Genomic DNA, 12,636 nt, shown 5'->3' with positions numbered 1-12,636 from the left:
CCTTTTCACATTAAGCCGTGAATGTTTAATGGAATTTCACCTGGATGATGGATCATTTTCATCATCCATAAGCATATCAAATTGATTGCTCAATTGAATTTCATCAGAAGGGGGATCAAGCGATTGCCCTTTCTTTTGTGCTTTTTCGAATACGACAAACAATGGAATATCTTGGTTCCTCTTCGTTTTCGAAACCGTATGTCAGTGGCAAATCACAGTCAGTACAGCAGTATGACGTACAGCCAGTTGGATAGATGGGGATGGGATGCAGTTCTCTCAGGGCTTCTTCTGCATAGATGGTTTGATTTCTTTAGAAACGGATAATCGTGTTCCTGGCCACCTTCGAAAATGTTAACCGGATTAATAACCAAATAGACATAAACAACTCCAAGAAAAAATGAGATTGAACAAAAACCAATACATTTGACACATCTTTCAAGAACGCGCAAAATTCCAATTTGCAGGGCTGTTAGCTTTCTGTATTGAATGTATGTAGAAGAAATTTTAGATTGGAACTCCTTGGAGCTTTTGATCCATGGACAAGTTTGTGACATTCAAGTTCATTTCAGAACTGATGTAATGCTTGTATGTAATAGTTACAGCGCTGAAGGGAACGCACTAGGTCATTTTATGACAACGCATTATATTTTTTATGAGCTACAGATAGTGCGACAAGCGTATTAAAACATAACATCCCCACACTTTTAATAATTTTAAAATTCTCTTATTTCATCATTTCTCGATCGATTATTTAATATGAAACAACTTCAAATCGGTCAGGAATTGTTTCTTGCGTTTTATTTTTTTAACGTAGTAGCGTGTTTTTCGCATAACTTCTAAAAAAAAACTTTGTCAAAGACACCAACTCTCCAAATTGAATTATTAAAAAGCTATACTTTGAATAGCAGTTTAGTACAAGTTTAGTACATTATTATTTGTACCAAAAAATGGCACTTTTCATTCCAAAAATCATTGTCCACAATCACTAAAATCACACGATTTGTAGTTATTATTTTCGTTCCGCTAGATTGCATTACTGGACCACTGAGCATTGGTGTGCTTCTCGCGAATATTAGGACAAAAAATCCAGGCTAATATGTCATAAGTGCATAGTTCATATCAGAAAGTTATCATCTTCGAAATTAATTAATAACTAATTACCTTGAAGTCTAATCAAATGCGAACTCATACTGCACTGGCTCTTTGAAGTTTATATGGGAATTACTATAGGTAAAGTAAACGTTATGTTCTCAATGTCTTGGAACTTTGCCATAATAATTTACGGAAAATTTCATAATTTTATTAAATGTGAAAATTTATCAGCTACAACTTTGCTGAAATCCACTTTTTGATTAGATTAAGCCTAGCAATACATTTTTATCCTGAATTAATCTACCTTTGTTGAGATCTGATCCTTCTTACTAATCGAAATTCCGACAAAAGTGCTCATATGAGGTGAAGTGATAGATGAATTCTCATGTGATTTAAGGTAGGGGAAATGGCTCTAATGTTGGCCTATGGATCTAAGATTGGGCCCATCGCGAAAAATCTGTTATTTATCAATTTTATCTAGATAAACGCGTCATTGGGACGGTACTAATGGATATTTTTGGTCACTATTGAAAATTTTCTGAATTTATGTATGGGCCAAATGAGTTTTATTAATTTTAGGTCGGATTTAGTATCATGGTGATGCAAAAATATCCGGTACTATCTTTGGAACAAGTTTAACGATTTCTAAAATATTCAAACACGTTCTACGCTGAAAAAAGTTTTCACATAGGGTAAATGTCGGCTTCGGCACCCATTGACTGTTTTCGGCAACCAAAATTTAAACGTTAATTTCACTATGTTTTCCCATCAACACACTTCCCTGAATGCATCCAAACGATTCTTTAGTCTTTCAGCTTCAATCTGATTGTATGTGTACGTCTGAGCAGTCCTGTTATGGCAGATTTTTCTTCAAATGAAGCATACGTACTCTAAAATGGGGTTGATTTCAAGTTGCCGATAATAGAACAGCTGGTTAACACGCAGTTCTAATGGGAAGGTTGCCGAAGAAAACGAGGCTGCCGACAATAGTCACACTCACATGAGAAGTTTGTAGCGTTGTAAAAACGCTTTCAAACAGTTTTGAAGAATTCTGTCGATTAAAATGGATAGACAAGCAAACAGCAGATGAATGTAAACCAACAGACACGTCATATATGTGCGTGACGCTGAGAAAATGCTAATAGAAGTGTGGACACTGCTTAGATTGACGAGAATACGTAAATTCCCCTAGTTGCTATTGGGAATGCACATACTATTTTTCAAATAACAAAATTAATTATTTTTATCAGAGTATTACATAACATAAAAAATCTATGTGTGATATCATATAGCTTTCATTTTACAGATAAGGTTCATGTGATTTTGAGGTACAATTTCAAATTATGAGGTCACATACAAGTTATGTTAAATTCTGCTGTGATGCTGTGATGAAGACATATATAACAGAGGAGATTATTCAACCTTTATAAATGCAATTAGACAAGAAGTTCTTGATTTGACTTTGTGTAGTCCAATAATCACGAACAAAACCAAAAATTGGGATGTATCAAACGAAATATCTTTGTCTGATCACAAGCAAACATTATTTGAATATGAGACTGGTCAACAGCTCACACAAACTTTTAGATATCCTAGGAAAACAGACTGAGAGCTTTATAATGTAGAGCTAGAGGCAGGAAGAGACACGATAGTAATTGGAACAAACAATTGTGAAGAACTTGAGAATAATTCTAAACAACTCTCAAGTTTGATCCAAAATGCCTTTTATAAGAGTTGCTTAATAAAGGAACGCTCTACAAATAGGGATGTACCTTGGTGGAACAACAGGCTAAAAAAACTTCGTAAAAAGACCCGAAAACTTTTCAACAGCGCTAAACGAACACAATGGTGAGAACAATGTGTGGAATCCCTCACCGCTTATAATCAGGAATTTTCGGAGATCAAAGAGGATTCACTGAAAATACTCCAGCAACTGCTAGCTTGCAGAAAATACTCGCTAAAGATCATTCCAAAGGGTTGGGCACTTTGACAAAAGAGCATGGCTCTTTTACTACTTCTACAAATAAAACGTTAGATTTTATAATGATGACGCATTTTCCATGTTCTATTACTAATTCAAACGAAAAGCAAAACGCAACGACAACAGCAATTGATATCGATGATACCAGGACGGATATTCATGAAATATTGAATGAAACGACTGAGTTAGACAGAACAAGAGCGGATGCTTGCACTTTGGGCAACAAAATCTTTACTGAAAGTTGAAAGTTGAATTTGGCTATTATCCTTTGAACCTTTCAAATCACCAGGTAGGGATGGAATTTTTCCTGTATTACTACAGAAGGGAAAAGCGGTTTTAACGTCTATATTAACAAAGCTATTTCGAGCAAGATTAATATTCAGCTATATATCTGCAGTGTGGCGACAAGTGCGGGGTACTGTTATGCCCAAGACAAATAAAAAGGATAAAACTTCACCATGATCCTTCAGGCCAATAAGCTTATCGTCTATTGTGCTAAACATAATGGAAAAAAAATTTGTCGTCATAGGGTTACGGTATGTAATGTGGGTCTAGTCCTTTCATTCGGCCTATCACGCAAATAAATAATTAATTAAGGAATATTACACAAAAAATAAGGAAAATATTGATCACTGATGATTGATAAATGTGTACCACACACAAATCAATTTATATCACAACATTTCAATACATTTTCAGCTCTCGTAAGTAATAAAACTGGTTGAGAATATCACTCTGTTCGGAGTTTTTAGCCGCCATGACTTCTAAGGTTAAGATGGGAAGGTTGCACTGACGATCATCAAATGGCCTGATTATGGCATTTATTGAATGGAATTACCTGATAATACACACTAGACGTAAAACTCACAGTTACTGTTTGAATATTTTATGTTTATTTTAATTGTTTAACAACGTTTTCACAAGTAAATCATGGACCCAACTTTAGGGACACATTTCTTTTCTATGTTCCTAACTTTGGCCCATGAAATTCATTTGACAGCATATAGCAATAAGAGTAACGTCAACAATGTGGTTTGCATTTGGATGATAAGGAACGAACAGGAAGGGAGATTTTTTCTGCCAAATCTGTATAATGAACATCACAATGTTTTGATTTAGATATTCTGCGGTCGAAAGACGATAAGCGAAATTTTTAATTTTTAATTTTTAACTTGAGTGATTTAATGTAGTTTTCGTAAAATTTTCTCTAAGAAATGTTTTGAGGAATGAAGAGTATTAAGTTAACAGTGATAGTGATAAAAAAAAATACATAAGAAAACGTTACCAAGAGCGTTTTTTTTGAGAATCAAACAGGATAGGACGAAGTTGCATCCATAAATAGACCCAATTTGGGGACAATAGACCGATATTACATACATTTCCCTGGTGAGTTTTTGTCTTAAAAAAAGTAAGTTTTTCAACTTTTTGCGGTTCCTGATAGCAAACGACATGATAAGCATATCTAAGCATACCATTTAGCAGTAGAATATCGTTTGCAGGTAAATTAATTGATGAGTTATGATTAAAAACGTAATCTATGGCTGCATATTAGACCGAGGTTAGGGACGTATACCCTATCTAGTAAGAAAACCTCTGAGCAAATATCAGTTTGGATACAAGGAAGGTAAGTCATCAGTAACAGCACTCCATACGGTTGTTACAAAACAAGAAAGATCTTTTGAAGCGTTCCTTGACATTGAAGGTGCATTCGATAATTCATCTCACGATTCAATGACTACCGCTATGATGAAACGTAGTTTCGATCAAAGCATTGTAAATTGGATTAATGAGATGTTATCAAAAGGAGAAATATTCAGCAAACCTTGGTAGCTCACTCATAAGCGTAAGAGCAACCAAAGAATCCCGCAAGGAGGCGTGTTATCACCTCTATTGTGGTCTTTAATAGTTGATGATCTTCTCAAAAATGTATTAGCCCAAGGCTTCGAAATAGTTGGCTTCGCAGATGATATAGTAATAATTGTCTCATCATGGTGTGATAAGGAAGGATTGAATATAAATCCTTCTAAAACTACTATTGTGCCATTTACGCGATGAAAGAAATTTTCATTAGACAACTTAAGATTGAAAGGCACACTTTTGGAACTTTCTAATGCTGTCAAATATCTTGGAGTAATGCTTGATAGAAAACTTTATTGAAACATGCATCTAGAGCAGGCAATAAACAAAGCTACCAATCCTCTATGGTTATGCAAAAGAACATTCGGTAAACAGTGGGGACGGAAACCGAAAATGATCAATTGGATTTACTCGGCAATTGTGAAACCCAGGATTACTTATGGTGCATTGGTCTGATGGTTAAAAACAAAAGAGAGTGTTTTTCAGAGAAAGTTAGAAAAACTCCAAAGGTTAGCAACTCTCTCAATAACAGGTACAATTATAAGTACACCATCGAATGCTTTGCTTTATGTGCTACCATTGCATCAATTTGTATAATAAGAAGCCGAAAAGTTTGCTATAAGGATTGCAAGGTCAGTGAAACTTTTTAAAGGAGACCTTAGAGGACATCTTAGGATTTAAAAAATTGTTAGTATCAACTCTCTAGTAAGGAACAACGAAGACTGGATGGAGAAAAGATACAACTTCAATCGACTTTTTCAAGTATTTAACCCTGGTCGTAATTCATGGCAAATTGGTGGTCCAGTGCTTCATCCAGGATCGATTGTATTTTATACAGATGGATCAAGATTGAACAATCAAGTGGGAGCAGGAGTAACTGACCCAGGGATAGACATATCGGTTCCTAAGGGCAGATGGCCAACTGTGTTCCAAGCTGAAATCCAAGCATTTGTAGAGTGTTCTATTATATGTTTGCGTAGAAGCTATAAGAGTTCAAATATATGCATCATGTCCGACAGTCAAGCTGCTCTCAATGCTTTCTGGGAGTGTGTTCAATCACTTCAAAAATCGCCTTGTCATAATCAAGTCAACTTATATTGGGTTCCCGGTCATTGCGGTATTGACGAAAATGAAAGATCTGATGCACTAGCAAGACTCGGATCTTCTCATAAGTTCATAGGGCCAGAGCCCTTTTGTGGCTTATCGGCTGCATCTCTTAGAATGGAGCTAAAAGAGGGGGAATCTTCAAAAGTGAAGGAAAACTGGAAGAACACTTCTTTTGCTAGGCGTAGACTGACCCACAAAAACCAAAGTTCTAATTTTCCACGGGCCAACCCCTAGATTTGTGCCTTTAGGTGAAAAACCCATTATCTGAAAGTTTTAGCTCATTTGGTTGTATGATGAACTGGCGCTTTTAGTTAGAATTTTGTATGGGGAATTTTGATATAATACATGAACAAATGACACTCCCACACTTTATCGATCATAAAAAGTTTACTTATTCTCGATTTGATTCAGATTTTCAAAACTTGTAGTTAAAGTAATGAGTAACAACTTTGCTGAGTGTGCCCGCCCTTGTTCGGGATTCAATATTAGCTTAAGTTTATGCGCCGATTCAAAAAATCATGCTATATTTTTCTGTTTCATTTGGTCTCGAACCATCATAAGAACCTTTCCCGGCCCCAAAAACCCCTGCATACAAATTTTCACGCCGAACGGTTCAGTAGTTTCTATAAGGGTCAGACAGACAGACAGAAATTCATTTTTATCTATATAGTTTCGCTTTTGAATGTAAAGTTCTGTCCAGTTAGAATCCGGTATCACTTATTGTGTTGCAGCGGCACGGAAAGTGACCGCTGCAAGAATTATTTTACAGCGGTTTGTTTACTATAAATATCACGGTGTTTCGTGCAGTGAGTCAATAATTATTCCAGATGGAAGCCGAGAGAAGAGAAAAAAATCTGAACACCCACATTGATAATCCAACGTGGTCCGCAACAAAAATCGCAAAAACGTTGAAAATCGCCAGATCAACCGTGTATGATGTGGTCAAACGTTTCAGGGAGCGAAAGAGCGTGGATCGAGTGCCTCAAGGTAAGCGTCGTAGTGGAACATATGACCGCAAGCTGAACCAGAAGGTGTTGAGAACCGTCAGAGCAAACCCTGGACTATCAGATAATGAAATCGCACTAAAATACGCTGCTGCTCGCAGTACCGTTCGAAGAATTCGTTTGCGAGCAGGATATCGTTCTTATCGAGCCAGCAAGCAACCAAACAGAACGTTGAAGCAATTTTTCGTCACCAAAACTCGAGCTCGGAAATTTTACCAGCAGGTTTTGACGAAGTACCAAGAATGCCTGCTCATCGACGATGAAACCTACGTCAAAATGGATTTCGGACAGCTTCCTGGCCAAAAATTCTACATGGCGACGGCACGAGGAGATGTTCCTGCGAAGTTTAAGTTTGCTTTTATGGACAAATTTGCCAAAAAAAAAACTGATGATTTGGCAAGGGCAAAGACCAAAGTGTTCGTGACGAATAAGACGATGGACTCGAAGCTGCCCGCAGCTCTGGGACATCGAGAGATTTTTGGCAATAATGAAGCGGAAGCTTAAGAAAAGTGGAAAAACGGCTCGGGACGCGATTCAGATGACCAAAATGTGGAACAAATGTGCCAAGGAAGTTGACTCCGGAGGTGTGCAGCGTTTGATGGGAGGAATAAAGAAGAAAGTGCGAATTTTCATTAGAAACGAAGATAAATGATTTGTATTGATATTGTTTCCTAAAAGTACAGTGAATTACTTTTGTTTTGATGCATTAACCTTATTTGTACGTCAATCCGTTACCGAGATACAGATGATTTTATTATTCCGGATTCTAAATGGACATGAGCATTTTGTATATGAAAATTTGAACCAAAAGTACCAGCCTGTGTAACGTCAAAAACAGGTGAAACATTCAGAGAGTGATTATCAATGCAGTTAAAGCACAAACCATTCTGTTTCCACACTCAAATTCACCTCGACTTGTTCCGCCTGCTCACGTCAAGATCAATCTTGATAGCACTCCCATTGAATGGTCGAGTGAAGTAGTCTACCTTGGTCTCACCCTCGATTGCAAATTGCTATTCTGATCCCATGTGCATGCTTGGCATACACATTTTTTGTCGCGAACTGCTCATTTGCTAATAACTTCGCACACAGTTGACGTAACATAGTTATTTTTGAAGCAGTACATAGAATAGAGTTTAAGCTTGTTATAGATACGTAAAAAAAAGTAGATTTTAATTCTAGTAATAAACTGTATTTGTTTGTGCGTTGTAAAAATGAAGTGAGAAATGCTCGCTGCACATCTCGGACTTTAAGTGTAAAAAATCATTGGCGTTTATTCAATTGTTACAATTTACCTTCACAATTCACAGATGTTGGACTGTGCAAAACATGAACTTTTATGTTTAGTGGTAATCTAGTTGATACGTTGCATAAGCTGCCTGTATTTTTTTTGCAATATACGAGCAGAATACACATAATTTATTAATATTTCCATAATACATCTTTGACTAAGTTGTTCCTTATATTTTAAGCTACGTGTGCTACCAGTCTGCTATGAACGAAAGAGTGAGAAATTGAGCTCGTGAGAGAAAATTTTCATTCTTGGATTCGATTTTTTTTAGCTCTCTTGGGACTGGTAGTAAAGTGGGTAAAACATGTACAGGAAAATAATTTTGATATCATATCAAAGTGGATGCACTTCAATCGTGTGTAATATGGTGTAATATTACTAGCCAAAACGGACAAATTTATTATTAATACAGTGCATGAACTGACATTACGCTGCTTTGACTGCATTTGTTTATTTTTGTGGCAATAAACATTATATGAGATTTTCGACGTGATTGAAGTGCATCCTCTTGGACGTAATATTAAAATTTATTTTTTGCTGTGTAGCTTGTTTAACAATAATATCTGGGAAAAAATGAACGACAAAGTCCCTGACTGATTTATTTAGGTTGTCTTTCACTTTTTTTGTCCTGAATATGCATCGAAAGCGAATAATTCCCAATTTTCTCAAATTCTATATGAGGATATTCATTACTTCCTACCAGCGGAACAGCGATATGATTCATTATGTACTGAATTGAATTTCAGCCAGGCAAAACATTGAGCTAGTGTCTGCAATGGAACCAAACAACCAACTCAGAGCTACCCCTAGTTACGTTACCAATAGTTAGGTTGTTAAATTTTAATGGAGAAAACATAACAATCGAGCAGAAAGACCATTGTAAATGTCCCGATGACTGTCTTCAAGATATGGAAGCTCAACTGGTACCACGTATGAAAGAGCTTAAATGGAACACTCCAAAGAACAATCGAAAAATTCCAAACCAAATTCCAAATTGTTCACTTTTTTCAAGCTAGTCACTAAAAAGTCTCTTCCTCAACCCCCTCAAAAGCTAAAATTCTAGATTTTGTTATATTTTCATTATTCCTTCTCAGTATTACATGTTCCAAGAAATACTAAGTTTAATCTTTCCCTCTCCAAAATTCAGTCAAATTACCCATTCGTTCGGCCTTTAGACTTTCGGCCTAATGACATTACACTCGTCCCATAAATGTTACAACTAGGTATCTTTCTATGAAATCTATACAAATATAGCTAGTTGTATCACAAAGGGGATTATATTATCGAGTTTTCTCGTAAAATAGTCTAAAAAAACCATCGGGTCTTTAAAATTTGTTTCACTCGTGGAAAATTATGAAGTGCAGATATGGCTTGGTAGAAAAGCAAACACAAACTCGCTCAATCGAGTCAATCCAGAGGGAGTATTTTTCGAATCTTGAAGATGTTTTCTGTTATCAATAAATAGACCTCCAAAACGTTTGACACGCCGCAGGAAATCCAACGAAATCTTAATAATCCAATTACCCAAGATACAAAAAGGATGGTAAAATCAAGTCTTCCTCGAACAAACTCACGAAATACCATCCCAAGATTCATCGAAATGCCATAACATCTCAGTTCATCACCCCCAAACGAATCACCTTCGACGCTCCTGCCTATCGTCTCTATTTGCCAAACACACAGAACGATTAAAAACTCCTAATTCATCGGTCTTTATCCCACTATCCCATTCTTCCCACCATCATCGTCCGTCGCTGTTTTCTGTTTTGTGTATTTTTTTATACAACACAGCTTCTCTGATGGACCTGTGTCGGATACACACCAACACTTGTGCAGGAAAACAGCTGAAGCAGACATTTGCCGCTGATGGTTACATTCTGCTTTTCCATCCTCCCTCTTCTGCTGCATGCTTGCATACCTCAAAAGGGTCGGCATCATCATCATCATCACCGTCATCGTCATCGTCATCGTCGCATCGCACACCGGTCGGTTCGTTTGAATGGTCCATAACACATCTGAATCTTCGAACAAAAACCGGGAAGAAAACACACATGACGACAACGCAGCATAGGACTCTCCAACGCAAGCTGCTGCCGTCGCTTCCCTGTCAACATATGATCTCATAAATTTAGACTGATTCGTGACAGGTGTAAATAAATGGTTTTTCAACTCGATCTTTTGCTCATGCTTTCGCATTTGTGTGAGCGAGGAGATATGGGTGGAAATTACAGGTATTTTAGCACGAGCCAAGGAAGGTCAAAGGGGGATTATTTTAACGTTGTTACAAAGTACAGCTGATGGGAACCTGGTGCAATAGGTGGATATCCCTTCCAATTATCCAACCGGAAGCCGATTGAGGATGAAGTTCCTGAATAAAAGATTAGAAAATCACGACCTCGTGAACCAGAACATGTGCATCGCAAACAGACCGTTCCGAGTTGGTTCTGTTCGAATCGTTTCGCCTGCTGCCTGGTCCCCTTCTCTACGACGGCTGTGATAGTTATAAGGTATTATGGGAGCGTACTGGAGTAACAGCCAGAATAAACATCCTACAACTTTGCTCCTCACAATGTTTATTTTGGGTTGCGTGTTTCGGAGCAATCATCGGAGAGCATGGGAATTGATGTGTTCATGGCAAATTATTATCGTGCTTCTAGAGATAGTGTTTTCCCTGTCTCAAGCGACTTCGTCGTCTAGTTTGGCATTGCACACCAAACTCACGCCAGGAGGGCAATCACAGCTAGTTGTATGCATATGTTTATGCATGGACGATAGCTGGTAGTGCTAGAGCCCTGAGCTTGGCGGCAACGGGCCACGCTCGACTACTGCCAGAAGCAATTTCAGAGGTTTGATTTATTACGCCTATTGCTCCCCGGGATCTCTGCCATTAATGTGTATTTTCTCATTTAATCCACTGGGTGATTTGGAGAAATTTGCTCTGAAAATGGACCATAACAAATGCACACACGCTCCCTTAATGCAAGTAATTCCTACCTTACGGGTTTATTTATATCCAGTCAACGATGAAGATACGGATTTAAACACCTTCAATCGCCAGCGCTTTTATGATCTTTGGAAACTTTACACGCGTCTGCACACAAACACTGAGCTAATCCGCACCGGTCCTCAACCGATCAAACTGTCAACTTTCCGGACAGTTTTACAACTTTTTAATGGTCAACATTCGCCAATCTACACCGCACCACTTCTACATCATTTCACTTTCAAATTCTTCAAATTTCACCTTGACTTGGATTGCTTCCAATTTACCACCGAACCTTCTTATCACACACCATTCAAAACAATCTTCTTTCAGCACCACCATGTGCTGCACCAACAGTTGCGGTGGTGTTTGCAAGATACTCTACGTGCCAGAACTCGGCCGAAAAACGGCCCACACTTGACGATGCGATCTGCTGATGGTGGGTACCAAAGTGGGTATTACATTACACACATGTGCTAGCACTACTTGCTACTATCGAACTTCAAAGCACTTCCTAACTCTTGAGCCAAGCTGCAACTATCAGGAGAACCACCGGGAACCAGCAACACAATTTCCACACAGTGTTATCGGAAAACCCCAGAGAAGCTGAACCGGCACGGACAACGAACACGATTGGAATGCCAAGATCGGTTGCAATCAGACGGCGTTTTGTTTTGTTGTTCCCTCGGGTTCCCTCATTCATCCGCGCGCCGAATGTTCATTCGTTCAGATTCGCGTGAGCACTCACTCTCACACTCGGCAGTTTCCATGTACGCGCACTCACTCGGAGAGAACGATTGAGAAATGGTGCGCGAGAGATGCAGCGTGGGATTGTTGCACAGGTGTCAGGAACAGCCAAACGGAAGTTTTCATTCTTCTTCAGGGAGGAGGGAACACATATAAAACAATCTTTAGAATGTTTTATCATGTTACCGAGTGATATCGGTCAGGTTTCAAGCGATGCGAGGTTGTTAATGAGTTAGTGTTCTGACTGCGTTACACTGTGTGTGTGTGTGTGTGCTCCAATCATTGATCGCTTGATTAATTGTGTTCATAAATGGGAGCTATTTGAAATAAATTTTTAAATTAAGAGACGGAAAAGTTTTGGGTCGCTATTGCAAAAATCCAGATAATCAACGTTTTTCAAACATTTTTAATTTGAATAACAATCTTAAGCTATCATCTGAATATTATTCTGGGGAAAAAAGTAATTACTTATTTGGTTCTCGAGATGAACTAGCCATTGTGCTAGAAATCTCGGTAATAAAGCAAAAACCATATTTGAATAGAGGGACGACTATCCTTAGAAGCCTACCTGGTA

At 37.9% G+C, this 12,636-nt stretch overlaps 1 protein-coding gene across 5 annotated transcripts in view; it reads right to left on the bottom strand.

The window, feature by feature from the left end:
- Window positions 1-11,934, bottom strand: part of nvy (nervy) — a 322,382-nt gene extending 310,448 nt beyond the window's left edge. For 4 of the 5 annotated variants that reach the window (XR_010517434.1, XM_065217533.1, XM_065217536.1 and 1 more), the window contains exon 1: window positions 11,327-11,934. The gene's annotated coding sequence lies outside the window, so the exon portion shown is untranslated. The remainder of the gene's footprint in view (window positions 1-11,326) is intronic. The other variant, XM_065217535.1, reaches the window with a different exon arrangement.
- Window positions 11,935-12,636: the final 702 nt, after the last annotated feature.

This window comes from Ochlerotatus camptorhynchus, unplaced genomic scaffold (assembly GCF_037179485.1).
Source record: "Ochlerotatus camptorhynchus isolate MF236.1 unplaced genomic scaffold, CSIRO-AGI_Acam_v1.1 ptg000077l, whole genome shotgun sequence".
Lineage (NCBI taxonomy): Eukaryota > Metazoa > Arthropoda > Insecta > Diptera > Culicidae > Ochlerotatus > Ochlerotatus camptorhynchus.
The sequence above is the reverse complement of the archived record's forward strand: the minus strand, read 5'-3'. Positions and strand labels throughout refer to the sequence as shown.